This window comes from Centrocercus urophasianus, unplaced genomic scaffold, assembly GCF_019232065.1.
Source record: "Centrocercus urophasianus isolate 14NV4802_14NV808 unplaced genomic scaffold, USGS_Curo_1.0 seq_14, whole genome shotgun sequence".
Lineage (NCBI taxonomy): Eukaryota > Metazoa > Chordata > Aves > Galliformes > Phasianidae > Centrocercus > Centrocercus urophasianus.
In genome coordinates, this window is record NW_024884586.1 from 15,949,535 (window position 1) to 15,966,896 (window position 17,362).

General features: G+C 37.8%; 1 protein-coding gene across 6 annotated transcripts in view; it reads left to right on the plus strand.

The window, feature by feature from the left end:
* Positions 1–17,362, plus strand: part of C1QTNF4 (C1q and TNF related 4) — a 126,623-nt gene that overhangs the window by 53,562 nt on the left and 55,699 nt on the right. The window contains exon 1 of one of the 6 annotated variants that reach the window (XM_042813878.1): positions 10,430–10,449. The exons of the other annotated variants lie outside the window; for them this stretch is intronic. The gene's annotated coding sequence lies outside the window, so the exon portion shown is untranslated. Of the gene's footprint in view, positions 1–10,429; positions 10,450–17,362 lie in introns of those variants that run through there. 6 annotated transcript variants of the gene reach the window in all.

Sequence of the window (17,362 nt, forward strand, 5' to 3'; positions counted from 1 at the left end):
GTCCTGGTATGAGTGAGAAGTCTGATCTGTGAGGGTTACACAGGTATGTAGTTTGGACTCTAAACAGAGGACTCAAGCAGGATATATTATGTTTTTTGGAAACTGTAGTCTTAAGCTAACAGGCTGGAGAAGTCCAAAGGGAATAATATCAACATAAAGAGGTTAAAGAGGTTACATTTGGAAAATAAAGAACAAAAAACTTTCTAATCAGATTGAAAGAATCTTTGGAGCCTGTGCTGCACATTTAGTGAGATAACGCTATGCTTTGCTGCATTGCCTACATTTGTTGTACAGTGCAGGGGTTGCTATTGTTAAGAGCAGAGTGAGAAGAAACAAAAAAAAACCCCTCTGATCTTTGGCAATAAGTCACAGAGGTCACCCTCAGAAAGGAGAACAGGCCAGGCATGACAGCTTCTCCACTGTCTCTCAAAATTGTAGATCAAAGCAGTTCTGTTGCTGTGGTAAAGACAACAAAACAACAACTTTCTTGTGCACTCATGCTCTCTAGAGGTATAACGGTGCCTACCTTCATGCTGACACCAGCCATGAGGACTTTCATTCAGATTAAAGGATTATTGAGTGGTGTGCAGTTTGGTTCAGAATCTTGAGAATGAAACATGTCTTGAAGTTCCTTAGTAAGTTGTGAACAAATGAGCTTTTTCCTGTTATTGATGGTGCTGTCTGATCTTCTTTTCAAGGATAATCTGGTCCTGTTTACATAGATGGCAACTAGATTTCAGTGAAGAAAGACTTTACAAGTTGAGAGGCTGTGATGTATTAATGGCATAAGTGACAATAATGTATTGTGGTGAGTGAGATCCTGTAGCTTTGTTGTTATTAAATGAAACTAGTTTAAAATTGACTTGCTTTCCTGGGAGGCAGTAAAATTAAAAATCTGTAAATACAATTTATGACTTTTTAAAAAATATAACTCTTTTTTAAACTTGATATTTTAAGTCCACAATTCAAGAGTTTGGTATTCAGTAGATAGAGCTCAGCTCTTAAGAAAGTGCCTTATGACAGTGGAATCCCCCTTCTATCTTGCCCTTGCTCAGAAGGGAACGGGAACAGCAGCTACTGTGCACAGTGTCTGTGCAGCAAAGGAGAAACAGGACTCTGATGGCCAAGGTCATTTGTCACTGAGGCAATGTGTTCAAACAAGTTTAGATTAATGCTGAACTTGTTTAAAACTTAATAACCGAATCTACTTAAAAAAAAAAAAAAAAATTAAGTGCTTTCATTTTGCATCATCTTGGCTCAGATCATGGTACTTTGTTTAGGCTTTACTGAAGGAAAGTTGTAGATCTGTGTACCTTTCAAAGTGTTTCCCCAGAAGATTTCCCTGAAGTAATAGGATTTTCTACTGAAAAATGTTTCTGTCACTCAAGGCTGGCATCTTTCAGGGCCCTGTAAAAAATATACCAGTTGCACAAATCCCTGGCCAAAGAGCTACACTGTCTGAACATTTTTAGTCCTAAGCTCTAAACATACAAATAGAATATGTAGAACATATTAATTAGGGCTAGAGACTACAAGTACTACTTACACTGAAATGAATCTGGTAGTTGTCTGGCATATCTTTGTCAGATAAATTATATTTCTTTGAAGTTTCAGGTTGCGTTGGCAAGCTTCTACATTGGATACCAAAACTTTTGGGGCTTGAACCAAAACCTGAACTCTCTAAGAGTTGTCTATGAGTATCAGAGATGACAATCACAGAGGCTGAGCTAGTCCAAGTGGCTCTAATATGAGATTCTAGAGTGACAAACAATATAAAAAGGTCTGTGCCTGAAGCTATGGGTTGGGATACAAGGGCTAGTTCCTAGCTTTGTCGTAGGCAAACATGTCCATATAGTCGAATTAAGGCTGAAGGGCATCATAGAGAAACAAGCTGAGTTGCTCTTCTGGTGTTGGAATGAACTGGTCTTACGGGGACCTGTAAACGGTAGTGCTGCCTAGAAGGTTGAAACTGTAACTATTTTATTTTAATGTGGCTGAGTAAACAGATCATAGAAGGCATCTGCTGTGGAAGTGCATTTGGCACAATAAATAATATGTACACAATTCTTCAGAAAATATCGTGGTGACATTTGCTGGGGTTTGTTTGTTTGTTGGCTTTTTAAAACCTGTATCCTTACCTAACCTTGAGAGTGGAAGATCACCTGGTTTAAAGAGAGAGCTTGTATTTTCCTCCTCTGAGCACCGGTTTTCTTATTATTCCACCAGTGCTACAGAGGTGTATGGCATTGTGCAGATGTTTCCAGATCTTTACTCAGAGGGTTTTGTAACTCAAACCCCGATTATACTTCAGACTTTCCAAGAACTGTTCTTTGGGTCTGGAAGATCCATGACAAAGTGGGGAAAGTGCCCAAAGGATTTGGGGTTTAAGTACAATGTGAGAGTATAGCAAATGTAGTACAGCACGAAAAAGGAGAGAAGATGAAACCCTCCCACCCTTCTTTCTGATTTGTTCCCTGCCTTGCAAAAACAGACCAGGGCAAAGAAGGCAGCAGTGAATGAGTATGAAATGCTTGATGTTACCTTTGCATCTTGTTGTTCCTTCATATAAAAAGAACACATACACAACACAAATGACTTAATCTGTAGGGTAGAAACTAGAAGTAGTGGAATAAAAAGCTAGGTGAAGAGGAATGATAGAAAGCAAATCCAAAGAAGAAAATAGAGGAATGAGAACCCAAAGTTTATATTGTTTATTATACGGAGATACAATCCAAAAATCTAAATTCTCATAAATTTTAGTTTTGTTTTTCATAATAATATTTTGATAATGACCCTAAATTTTTGAATTACATAAATATTTACTAGTCTTAAATGCTTTTTCTCTTTAATGCAGCAAGTATTTTACTAATTGTGACCTCCCCATGAAAGGATGTAGAGATGAAATTAACTTACCAATAATAAATATAGAAATCATGGAAAAGAGCATTGCAATGGAAGAAACCAGTGGGAAAAAATGCTCATGGGTGTGGATGGAGACTTCCTGACAGGTGCATGAGAGGGTGGGTGTATAATCAATGGATATTAAGATGTTATAATCACAAAAAGAACAAGAGAGTTAGGCAAAGTAGACTAAGATAATATGAGAGAATAAATGGAAGGCTTACCCGAATGCTAGGCTCACCTACAAAAAACACCAGTGTGGCTCAGTAGAGTTTGAGGCGGGTGCGGGGCCTGGGTGGGGGAGGAAAGCTAGATGAGGACAGGACGTACAGAGGTAGGAGATTCCAGCAGTGTGTTAGTGTTCAGCAAAGTTATTCATAAATCAAGATATTTAATAATAATAGCTAGTCTTGGATGGTGATGAAGAGGAGTTGTGCAGATTTGGAGAAGGTATGTGAAGTTTATGGGGCCTCTCTCCTCCTATCCACTTTATCCCCCACTGCTCTCTCCAAAAAGGAGTGATTATGTGAAGCAACAGAGCAGTGAGGAAGTTCTGCAGGAGGGTCCCAGAGAATTGAGCTTTCTTCTATTTGTGCTCTGGATGGGGCGGCAATTGGAGATGGAAGCAGCTATGGCTGTTGTGGGACTGCCTTAAAACATCCCTTGGCAGACTGCAGGCAAGATGCCACTGGAGTGGTCAGAGAAGCCTCAACAGCCATATGGGAGGCAAAATAGTGTGATTTGCCGCCCTACTCTGCTTTGTACCTTTCTTGTCCCTGAATGAGACTTCAAAAGTTTGTCTGTGTTCTGAAAATAAAATAGAAAGGCTTTGAAGTTTCCATGTCTGCTGTTTCTCAAATAAATGTGCTCAGTTTAGAAGTAAAATAAGGCTGCTTTTCTTGCTGGGTTTTTTGAATGTTCAAGCTGAAGTTTTTCTTTGGCTTTCACCTGTTACTAAGGCATACTGCCCTAGATTCCAGACCCTTTAAAGCTAATTCTAACTGGCTGAACAGGATTTGTGGAATTTTTTTTTTTTCTTTTTCTATATGTCCTTCTTTATTTATTTTCTTTTATTTATCTCCCAGCTTCACCCAACATTTGTTTGCTAAAACCTTAAAGCAGGCGTGAGGATTTTGCAAGGTTGATAAAAGATTGCAGTTTTCTAATTTCCTGATGCTGAAACTGAGGCGTAGACATTACAAGATACTGTGTAAACTAAGACTTCTGGAATTCCTGTTTTTACTTTCTCTTAACTTCGTGTTCCAGAAGGCCTGAAATGAGCACTGTATGTGCTGCCTGCATGTGCTTTGTGTTTATGTCTCTATGCACTCCCAGTAAAATCTGTACTGAGAGTAGATGGGGAAAAATTTTCAGCAAAGCTACTTTTTGGAAATCCTATGTGACCTATGACATATTTTTTTACTAATTCATTCACTGATTCATTTTAATTCTACCTCCCACTTAAGGCAGGAATTTTGTGCAGCCAAATGGCACAACTGGAAGTCCCAGTGTGAGTCACCAGAATGAATTGGTGGACGGAGCCTGTGTGCCTGCTCTGTGCAGGAATCAATCACCTAAAATACCTGTGAGGTGAATGGCCCACTGTAGAAAATTAAGTACTTCTGTCATGCTGGGTATTGTGAATCAGGTGAATGTTAGTTGCTAAGTGGGCCTGGGACCAACTGTTCTTCCTTGGGACTAAAGACCTGGTTATATTTAGGCCCGATGTTGGGTCTTAGCTATAGCTGTCTGCATGCTCATAAACCAGTTTCACCATACTCCTATCCCTTCAAATCCATTCACTCCCATATCAGATTTTTCACTGTCAGCGTTGAGCGTTTCTCTTAGGCTCTCCTGAAAAGAACATGAATTCATTAACTTTAATAATGAATGAATCTGCCCTAATGGACCTGTTGTGACCGATGTATTCATGTTTGCTTCAAGCAATCTCGGTTCTGTTTAAATTATTACTCTTTTGGTAATTACTGTCTTTGTCTCCTTACTTTGTTCTCTCCTCATTTTGCTGATCTAAGATTTTGAAGAGAGGTTTGCAATTTCATCAGATAAAGTTCTTCAACTCCTTGATGACTTGCATTTTCTCTTCTATGCTATGAAGGAAAACAAGAAAACTTCATACTTTGTATTACAGCAGAACTGTCCGGTAGTTCACAGCAAGGAGAATTCATTGCTTCTATTTACAGAAGTTAGGCCTCTATCACTTTGATAGGGGGCAATAAGAAGGGACAGAGAACAGTAAGATCTCAGAAGTCTATCCTCAAAATCAAAGTCTAACTGACATGAAAGAATGTCTCTTACATTTTGTAGATACTTATACTTTAATCCTTAAAAAACGCGCTAACAAACAGCAAAAAAAACCCTGTGCAGACATCTTGCCATCTGCCAAAACATTATATACTGCTTGTATGAGGAAATTTTGATTAAAATTTATTCTAACAAGACTGGGTAAATGTTTGAAATTGTTGTATAACCTGTCAAAAACAGGGGGGAAAATAATCTAGATTCCATAAATAATCTTACCCGATCTTCTGTTAGTGTGTGAATTATATATTTTAAAAATATTTTTATATACTGTGCTTCTAAGAGCTAATGGTGTAGCCAGAGCATTTTCTAGTCCTGCATGCTACTTGGGGCATTTTCATGGGCAAGGAGAGAGAAATTATTTATTGTTGTATGAAGGTTGTAGTCAAAATGGATGAACACCTGCAGGTACTGCCTTCATGTGATTTGTGTGGAGGATGCTGACGATATTTTCAGAGCCATGCAGATGTGGAGCATGGACAATTGTGATAATAGAGGGAAATGTCTTTTTTGATCTGTGTGTGTTTGATGACAGTATGATCTGCAACCTTCATTTACTGTTTGTTGTAGGAACAAATAAAAAAGGATTCAGTTCAAGAAAGTTTTAAGGTTTAACTGAAAATAAAAGTGTAGTTGGGAGTAGGGTGAAGGCAAAATACTTTGATTCCTACTGAAGTCTCTACTGCTGTCATTAGTAGTTGGCAACCAGTGAGATGCTGCAGTGAGTCAAAAAATAATCATATCTTAGGAAGTAGGCTGAGATTTGTATCAGAGATGGGTAACGTTACGGCTGCCTACTAAGACCAGAATTATCTTATCTTCCTTTAAGTATTTGGCATTTCTGTGTCTCGGGTACATACTACTGGGCTAGATAAACTAAAATTCGATCAGGTATAGCAGATAATAACTAGTCAGTACTGTTATTTCTTGATCAGTATTGGTCTCCACTTCATACTACTTTATGTAATAGCATTCATTTCATGTTCTTTAGCCTCTACACAGAGTCTGTCTTCATCTTATTCTGTAAGAGTTTGCTCTTTATTTTTTTATTCAGCCTTCAATTTCTGTTTAAATATGTTTAACGGTAGTGCTGCAAGGACTTTTTTTCAATTTGTGCAGGTTTTTGCTATGATTAATAATTTTATATCTTTATCTAGTGTCATGCACTTAGTAGATGCCAGCAGCCACTATGATTGCATTAAGAGTATTTCCACTCCCTTCTGTGCTATGTCCCTCTTACAGACTAGCCTTTTCTGTGAGTTATACCATTTCAGATTTTAGTGCTGAAATATTTGTACTGTTTCTTTTATTTTTTTTTTTTCTAAAGCCTTGTTGTAGTCTTGCTCTCTCCTGCATAAAGGCTGTTATTTGCCAATTTTTTCAAAAGCTAATCATTTCTCTAGCATGGAATGCACAGGCTATTTGCTCTTTCTTTGATTCTTCAATACTGCATCTGTTTACAGACATACTATCTCTAGAGGGCTAGCAGCTGAGCCAGACTTTCTGAAGGAGCAGGTTAAATGGTTTTGCCCATTTAACTTCCAGCTTTTTGGAAATCAAGAAATGTTACAGTGAGTGATATTTTCCCTGGTGTGGGTTTGTTTGGAAATGTTTCTAGATTTTTCCATGTTTTTTGTTGTTGATGTTGCCAATAATTGCATATCATGATCATTCTCTTTAATAGTTCCTTTTTCTGATTCTTTCAGTAATGGAAGTTCACCTGTAATTGCTCTGCCACAAGCAATCACTCAAGTGCCTGGATACAGTTTCTACTGAAACACCTATGGCACACAGTATAAAGCCAGTCCTGTTCATAAGCTCAGATGCCTGCTAAATGAGAATGTAAATAACCACTGTTCATAATACACACTGAAATCCATTTAGCTGTTCCTTATTAGCAGCTCCAACTGAAAGAATGTGGAGTTCTGTTAATCTTGCCTAAGTAACATCTCGTTGATTTGATCTAACAGTATTATTGGAATGACTATTTTAATGTGCTTCACAAGTAGTAGCTTAAATCTACTGGGTTTGTTGGTTTGTCCTTTTTTTTTCTTAATATTCTGTTCTACTGGTGGTCATTTTGTACGTTGCCACCTACGGCTTTTGACCTCTATAGGGAAATAGTTGTGTGCACTTAAAAAGAGCCACATTGTGCATCTGCTGCCCTTTGAGTTGTCTACTTTATGTATGCAGCATGCAGGTTCTCATTCATTGCTGCTGAAAATACACAGCTAATGCTTGTGGCGGCTATGTTGAAAAACAGCATCTTGTAGTTGAGCATTTGCTCTATCACTGTTTTTTTGCTCTTTGTACCTGTTTTAGTTTCCATGGAAATAAATAGGAGGCATTATTTTTGGAGTGACCTGCCTAAAAATGACTGCAGTGTCTTGATCTGCTCCTGCGCTTTTCACAGCATGCTAGATGTCTGTTCTAAAAACAAGGTTCTTGTGTTTAGTTGGACATGTCTGGGTTGTTGAGATGTTCTTGTTTGTTTTGTTTTTAATGCAGAATGAGTTTTGTAACATTTAGTAGGCATAGGTCCATAGGTCTTGTGTTGCAAACTTGTGATGTCTATGAATAGTTCAAAATGTACAAATGTTTCCTAGTATTCATTAATTTTTCCTGGCTACTGCTCCATTGAGAATAATTTAATCCTTTTTATTGTTTCCTTCATCTGCAGTTACAGAATTAATCAAATATTACAGTAGTCTCATCTGCACTTGTCTGTTATGCTGCTTTCCCACATTATGAATACTCGAATGCACAGTGATCTTGGTTTTAACCAGAGAACAAAAAAATTAATGCTTTTCTTTGTGTTTTCTGACTTATTTCATTCAACGTAGAAATAGTTGTCTTATTTTGTATAACAGAAAACTCTATTGCTACTGTATAGCAGTCATGATGAAGTGTATGGGCTTTTTCTTGATTTAAAATTTCCAGTTTTTGAGAAAAACATCCATCTGCTCCCTTCTGATATCAGAGGACAGCCAGTGTCACAGAACAAAGAAGGCTGAGTCCTGGTGAGGCAAAGTGCTTTGAACAGACGTCAGCAGGCTTCCCACCTCTGCAGAATTTAGAAAGCAAAAATCATTTCCAGTGCTGTAACCATGGACCCAAGAGCTGCATTTGTTGAATTAGCAGCTAGGGCCAGTTATAAAAGGATTCATTTTCTCAGTAAATTAAATGCTTTTGTGCGCGAACATGTATATTTAAAGCTTGGTTAAGAAGCTTCCATATAGTAGTTTGAGTAATTTCCCCCTGTCCTGCCCCTGTTGTCATTAATATCTATAAATCTTAACTGAAGTTACAGAGCTGATGAACTGTGCTGGTCTGTAGTCTGTGGGGATGAGCAGTAACTCTGGTACTGGCCCAGCGAATGAATTGACATTAGTTAGGCAGCCCCAAGTGCACAGGGTCAGCGCTTTCAGATTTGATACAAGATGGTCACACCTCAGCATTAGTTATCCACACAAGGAAGGGAGAGGGAAGGGTGGTGGAGTCCAATGCTCAGAACGATTTACACTGTGCGTGTCCATATATGTGCCCGTCATAACATGCTTTTCATTTAAATACTCATTTCTTCTGGCTGCATGTTAATACTCGGAGTTAGCTTTTGGAGATAGGAGGATCTGGGAATTTAACCACTGAATGAACAACGTCAAAGTAGATGCCAGGGAGCTGAAGGAAATACTTGCTACCTATTGAAACACAGTTTTCTTATGTAGGGTTAATGCTACATTTAATTTTTTGCTCACAAACTGTGTGACTGAGGTGCTTTGGACAAGATAAAGAGTAAAACACGGGACCAAGACTTTGTGCAGGAACTCAACTTCTACTTAAGCTCTGAAGGAAAACCACTGGATGAACTTTCTGGAATTCTGACTTGGTTATAGTTCCAACTGTGCCTGTGTGGCTCCCTCTCTCTTGTCCCTACTGTGCCATTACAGTGAGGACAGCCATCTGTCTCAGCTGGAGTGTAGGACCTTCTAACCATTCTAACCATTCTTCTACCCTTCCAACTCTCCCTTTCCTGGCTCTGAAATACTCCTCTAACTTTTCTTTGGAGTGTGGCTGTCCTGTGAAGAATATCCCACCTTGACTTGTTGTTTTAGCTAACATTTTTATCTGTCCTCTGAAGCTCAATTCAACTTTTATAGCAAATGCTACCTCTGCTGTACCTCCTGCTCTGAGATGTTCACAGTTGATAATACAGCCAGAAATCTCAGCAGATCTGAAAAAATATGAAGTCTTGTTTCTTGTTTTTCCCATTTGAACTCTTATTTGAACACTTTGCAGGCTCTACTGACAGCAAATGCCCTCTCCTGCCCCTGGTTTTGTCACGCACAGGGTGTTTTTAATCTCCCATCTCCCTGATGTGGTTGGAGGGCTTTTGCAAGCTGCTGCCATCTTCCTGGGGAGAAAGAGCTCTAGGGAGAGATATGCCAGACTGACGGGAAGAGAAAAAGGAGGCTTTAAGATATGTTGTATACTCTGTCAAAAAAGAAAAACAAGGAGATAGAATAAGCAGGAAAGGTCTCCACGGACATGACAGCTGAACTTTTGAATGAGCTGTGAAATGCTTTTCAGCTCTTCTGTGTATTGGTGTTTAAGATGGCAGCTCCTTGTGAAGATGAGTACTCTCTCTGCCTTCCTGTGTCTATTAGTGTTCACCCAGAATGCTGGAAGGTATGAGGAGAATAAGCAGTACTCTTAACTTCAATAAATTAAGGCACTCAAGCTTAATCAGCTCAGGTCTACTACTTCACGTAGAGAATGCTATTCGTATGCAAACATACAAAAAAAACCCTGTCAGTCATCTACTTAGGATCAGACAGACTTGAACCAAATTCTGGAATTCAAATGCTACGTTTTAAGGGCTCTTAGAAAAAAAAATCACCACATTTAGGATGTCTCAGTGAATGGAGAAGTCTGTAAGTTCAATGAACTTTTTTTTGTTTTCCTCTGCCTTCTGATTAACAATAAAATAATTCCCATCTATTTTGCAAATATACTTTGCAACCATGCAATGGCATGCCTTCTCTGTCATTTTAGTCAAGATATATATATTTTTAGTACTTTGTTTTGCAGTATGTTCTATGCTTTGTCTGAACAGGCTTTCCTTTTTTACTAGGAAAGGGACTTTTACCAAACACAGACCTGAATTCCGCTCTGTTAAGAATTTGTCTGATGCTTTCAGGAGATAATCTTCCACACATCAGTTCTGCAGGAGTGAGTACAGCTATTATGAAGCTTACAGATTATTCTGTTTAGCCACAAGGGAAAGGAGAAGGTTTGGGAGGGGGTGGGATTTATTTACTTCTTTGTTTTCCATCAGCATTAACTGTAATCTTTCTCCCCACCTGCTTCTATCATTCAGCTCTGTTTCAGAAAAGTATAGTTCCTTGCATAGCAAAGATTCTTCCAGTAGCAAAATAAATCCCACTAAAAACATGGACTGTAGTAGTGTAAAGATACTAATGTTTTTAACTGGCTTGGTTTTCCCACTTGTTTGTTTCATTTCAGTGCCTTGTTTACTAGCACAATAGTATTCACTTTTAGTATTGCTTTGCCCATCCTAACCAGAACAAAATTAGTTCATTGTGAAACACTCTCTGTGATCAGATCAAAGCATACCACTGAAACGTGGGGGTATGGAATATGATTTGTGCTTAAAATTTCAGTGGGGTTTGATATGTATATTTTTTTTTTCATTGAACTGTCCTAGATGAAATTTAGTGTGATGTATTATTTCATAATTTTTGCATCCTAAGTGAGGAGTTACTCATGCTGAGATTTGAAACTTTTAATCTCATGGTAAATGTGATAGTACATAGATTCAGCCAGTGATATTGCAAATATTTCAAGTCTTCCTGGAATAAGAACTTTGAAGCTGAGAGTGGCAGTTGAATTACATAGATTCAATGAGAAAAAACTGACTCCTTTCTTGTAAGTGATTTTGTAAAGAGAACTCTTTCCTTTGCTGTTGCAAGATAGATAGATCTGTTGTAAGAGTTTTATCAAAACTGCCGCAGCTCCTATGACCTGTAGAAGGAGGACCGTTGGACTTTAATTGCAATAGCTGTGTAATTTCAGAACTTCCCTTCCCTTGTTCACCTACTCTCTAACCTTTGTGTCAGCTTCTAATTTCCTTTCGTAATTGACTCTTTCTCATAGTGCAGTGGCTGCATCTTCCTAATGTGGTAAAAGAGCTGAATAGCGTGGTGTTGCATGGTTAGCAGATTTGCTTGTATCTATTCAACAATCAGGTGCCTGAAGGGAAAAAATATAGATATAAAATATTACTTGTAGCAAATTTCAACTGAAAAAATTGAATGAGTTTCCCTACATCTTCAGATTTTGGTTGTACTTTCATTGTTGGTTTGTTTTTAATTAGAAACCTCAATAAAGACTTTAGCCTAAATTTGAAGATAATTAGAATTTTAAGACAGCTGTTTGGCTCAAGAATTGCTCATTTCAGCCATGAGAAAAAGCTAATAAATTGAGACAGGGCCTGAAGACAGGTGCTGGAATAGACTGAGTGCATTGTGTTAGAAAATTGAGATGTATTGTGTATTCTTATCCAAAGTTCGTATCCAATATGTCTCTGGGATTTTTACTTTCAGGCACTTAAACATCCTCTACATGAGCCCTCTCTCAGTTTTGCTGTAGAACTATTGGCAAATCTGTACATTTTTTAAAATTGATTTTTATATTCTAAAATAGGTGGAAAAACAATTAGCTTTTTCTTCAGGTTCCATTTAGTTTACTTGTTAAATGTATGCATGCAAGGACCAGAAGTCACACTTCATAATACTTGTTTGTTCTTTGTACTTTTTCTATCTGACTGATAAAATCAAGAATATTGTACTTAGAGTTAAACCATGTCTCTTCCAGACTATAGATTATTTAACAGTGGTATCTTTTTCAAGCAGGTGTATCTTATTTTCTAAGATTTCTATGTCAGATCAAAATTTACTAGGCTGTGATACTGGAGAGGATCAGCAGTCCTGAGAAACATCCCACTAGTTAGATATGAAAGGACTGAAAATCTGAGCACGAGGATGAATTTTAAAGCAAAAACTGCTTAGATTTTTTTTATTTTTTTTTATTTTTTTTTTAAAGAGGATTCTGTTCCAGCAGTGCTTTTCCCAGCTTTTCCTACATACTGCTGTACTTATTTGACTGATAGAAAGAGGAAAAAAAGAAGTATTGATTTTTTGGGTATGCCCTGATTGCACATTACAGTAGTGGTAACCAACATCACAGAGTCAGTAACTGTAAACGTGTATTTAAAAAAAAAAAAAAATTAGTTCTAGAGTATTCCAGTTGTGATATTAACATAAGTCACAGTATCAGACAGTGCTGCTGGCAACTGGAAAAACTGCGTTCCTGGAAGTGACTTTTAATATTTGTACATATGTAGCAGCTACAAAATCAGAAAATAAGGACAGGCTTGTTCTTGTTGAACTTCACCCAACCAGGTCCACTTCCAGTTTAGAGACAGGAGAAAAGCATGCTATCAGGTTAAAAAAAAACTGTAAATTTGTGTCCTATTTATGCCTGGCTTTAGGGAAATAACACTAATATTTGCTTTAGACATTGTACTGCTTTGTAGTCCACAAAATTTCTCTGCTGGCCCTGCCTCCTACACGTGTTATTAAGACATTTAGGACTCTGGGAAGAAGAGGGGCAAGACTAGATCATTCCTTGGGTGTTTGAATCATGAAACTGATGTGATTGTATAGCCCATCCATAACTCAAGAATAAAATTAATACTATAACTTTTGTTATTATGTACAGTTATCAATAGTGGCTAAGTAGTCTGCACAGCAAAAATGAATAAATCCCACTAATCTCAGATCATGTGTTTAATGCTGTCTGCCCAACACCACTCCAAAAAGTTAGACTTGTTCCTCTGTAGCCACAGAAAACCTATATGGTATTCTGCATGTTTAGTGAAAAGCAGGAACCTTCATGTAGCATGTAGTTTTATAGCACCTACTGCATACAACTCTTTTTCTTGATTCTCCTTATTTTTGTTTTGAAATATAACCTTACGGATTTAGCTGAGGACTACCAATATAGGCATGGGACTCTACTTTCTATCTTACATTATTATATTATCCAAACAGGATAGTGGTATACATCCATTTAAGAAACACACGTACCTACCTTCCTTTCTCTATCTTGATTTCCTTTCAGGGGGTTAGAGGTCAGCTAATACCATCCTTGATCAAAACAGCTATAACTTGAACAACAGCAACAGCTGGAGGTCAAGCAGCTATCATCTCTGAAATAGTTGCCTTCTCACTAGTCATCAGCTAGATCACTTCAAAACATTCCCTGAACTGTGAAGGATATGTACCCAGAATTTCCTAAAAAGTGAGTAGTCAGGGAACAAAGGATTCTAATAATTCAATAACGAATGTGCTAGTTGGACTGTATTCAAACTTTTCTAGAAATCGACAACAGTATCCACCCTTTCTTTATTACAGAATCACCAAGGTTGGAAAAGACCTTCAAGATCACCTGGTCCAACCAGTCACCTATCACCAATGCTACTCACTAAACCACGTCCCTCAACACAGAATCCAAATGTTCCTTGAACACTCCAGGGTCGGTGACTCCACCACCTCCCTGGTGAGCCCATTCCAGTGCCTGACCACTCTTTCAGAAAAGCAGTATTTCCTAACGTCCAGCCTAAATCTCCCCTGGCACAGCTTGAAGCCATTCCCACTAGCTCTATCACCAGTTACACAAGAGGAGAGGCCAACCCCCAGCTCACTACAACCTCCCTTCAGTTAGTTATAGAGAGCAATAAGGTCTCCTCTGAGCCTCCTCTTCTCCACACTGAACAATCCCAGCTCCTTCAGCAGCTCCTCATCAGGCCTGTGCTCCAGACCCCTCACCAGCTTTGTCTCCCTTCTTTGAATCTGATCCAGGGCCTCAATGTCTTTCTTGCAGCGAGAGGCCCAAAACTGAACACAATACTCAAGGTATATTATATTTTGTGGGTGGGTGGCATACTTCTGTATCTAGAATTGCTCATTCTTTGATATCATCTTAAAAACATGTAAGCATTTAGGACTACAGTCCATAGCTATGCCACTTAGCATATGTGCAGGGTGGTCCGAGTCTGTACAGATTGAGATGGCAACCTCTCCTGCAACAAGCGTTTCAGTGCCTAGCGGTGTTTACCTCTCTTCATGGATTCAAGGGATGCTTCAGAGCTTAGCATGGACAGACATTCAGCTTAAGGAACTGAAACTGCACAAGGTAACTTTGGAGGTAGGAGCATTAATTAAGGCTGATTTTGCCTAGCATCAAAACAACTCTTGGTACTTATGGCATTAAGTGCTGTTGTTGAAATAATTATTTGGAAGCAAAATGAAGACTTTACAAAAATTCATCAGAAAAGAGCTGAATCTAAAATCATAAACTAGATATAAAGATGCAGCTTCATACTGCATTTTTGATCCTTGCTTCCAATCCTTTGTGTACCTAAGGCAAGATAGAGCTCTCTCTCCCTCCTTTTTTTTTTTTTTTTTTTTTTTTTTTAAATGCATTATAGATCAGCCTTCCAGTAGTAAGTCAGAGCAGAATTCTTACAGTGCCAGTGGCTCTTTTGAATCATAAAATGGTTTTCAGTTCCTGTTTCCTCTTGGTCCTCATTGGCTTTTCTACAGCTATAACTATTAAAAGACAATATGGAGAGCAATTCAAGAATTCTAAAGGAAAAGAGTAATTAATAGGCATTCCTTTTCAAATGCAATGACAGAGCTTTATACTCCTGTCTTTTATGTGAGATGTCTCAGATCTGTCCACTTCAAATCCAGGGTGCTGACCCAGGCAGCACAGACAGTTATTCAAAGCAGTCAACATGCATAGGTTGTCCTCTCTGATCTATATATTCCACTCATAATGTCATATTGTCATAATGTCATTCATCATAATGAAATAACAGTAAGTCAGTAAGGAGCCCTACACTGTGTTGTTTTTTGTACACTTTCCCAAACACAAAAGCTGTCCCGGTCTTGCATATTTGAAAGCTAAGGTTTTGCAAAGAGAAATAGTTTTAACAGAGATATACTCGGAGAAATACTTTCCATTATGCTTCAGAGTGCAAAATATGCATTTCCCATTTTGTAAATCTATTGTCTACATCTACTCAAGTCACACTTGAATAGCATGGTTCTGAGAGAAATGGATAAGACCAAGTTTTGATGCCTAAGGTGTTTCCATCCCGGAGATAGGTGGAAATAAAAACGCATAGGAAAGGTAGCAAGAAAATAATAGAACCATAAATAATAAATGTATTCTGCAAGTGTCATAAGAAAGCATCAGAAGCCTCTTTAGTGAGCTAGAAATGTGCATGCAGATGCAAAGCTGTGAATGAAGCGAGATGTAGCTGAAGAAATAGGCCTGGTAAGAGCTCAGACAGAAGGGGAAAAGTAATATCCTATCAATAATGCAGAAGTAGGATAGATGTTTTGTCTGATATAATTGTGCCTCTTTGGTACAACTGAAAGGTAGAAATGGTAATTAGACATGGCTTGAGACATGCTGGGTAGGCTGAGCAATGGCAAGTAGCAGGAGAAATCATCTTCTCCAGAGAACACACGATGTGCATTGGTCTAGGTGTACAGCCTTGCTTTTGCACTTTCCTTGCTTGTAATGCTGCTGTTCCCAGCTATCAAAGAAACTCTGCATGATAATCTCTAGGTATATCACTATTGTTGCTTTGTATTTTAGAGAGGCAAAAATGAACTGACAATTAGGGAGTAGATCAAAGTTTCTTAATCAGACAAGAAAACATTTCATATTCAGCCTAAAAAAGTGTTTTTGCTATAGCAACTAGTGTCCAGTCCAGAATTAGTATACTGATAGAGACTAAACTGCATTTTCTCTGCCTGTAAAAACAAACAAACAAACAAACAAACATTTGCTGCATTATATTATCTGAAGATAAGCAGTGATCCAGGTTGCTGCAGAGAAGAAATAAGCATTATAGGCTATAGCTGCATTTACAGGCTGAACTTTGAATCTATCTCTTTTGTAACAATGGAAAGTCACTGATATCTAAGGATGGAAAAAATATTAGTAGTTACAGTGATTTTGTGTTTGTTACCATTTTACACTGCAGATTTTAGAAAAGATTATGGAAAAAAGACAAGTTCTTAATTTAGTTTGCTAGATGTAGGTTTTCATTGTTTTGGCTAAGTATTTCATTCCCCTTAGGGTTTCTTGAGATTGTTTTATTCCTAAAAATCACTATTATAATTGTCCAGGGCTGACCACTGTGATAGACTGTGATAGTTAAATCTACATAATCTTGTGAGCCCCTGCAGAAAACTCAAAGTTTTGGGACATAAAACTGCAAGAGAGGCCTTGTTTCAAGGCAGAACAGGTAGAGAACTTTCAATTCAGAGATTACAACTTATTTTTTTCTTCTGGGTGCTAACTTTGAATAGAAAATTTCTTTAAACTCTCAACCTCTTGTTCTTCTTCCCTTCATTATTTCCTTAAAAATTTTTTAAGAACTCTATTGGGATTATAATATCTGAACCCTTTTTAGATTAATAGCTTTTGTTTAAACAAACTTTCACCTTTTCATTAAAATCACTTTGCTCTTGTTAATTAAAACCAACCTTTGGAGTATAATAGTGATTACCTGATTGTCTTCTCTGCATACTGAACTGGGACACCAACAGTAGTTCAAAGTATTATAAAGAATGTTAAAATTTAACTACAGTTGAAATGTGGGGAGAACAATTTAAGCTCAATTTGCCACCATTTTGCAGTAACTTCTGTGAAACAGGCAGTAACTAAGATGGTAGAAACTCATTTTCTCAACTCTTGAGATATCATGCTCCAAAGAACTTGTCTTACTTTACAATTTCACATTTCATTCAGGTAGCCCTGAAGGAAAGTTTCTGTTAATACATGTGGCTGCCATATAAATACATTAATTTTTCCTGTTAAGAAATACACTTTCTAGGCAATATTATTCTGTGCAAAACCAAGCTGTACAATCCTTACTCCTGGTTAGAAAAAAAAAAAAAAAAAAAAAAAAAAAAAAGCCAATTCTTGTTTTATGTAACACACAGCACTTAAAACATTCCCTGTCTAGGAAGCCTAGGAC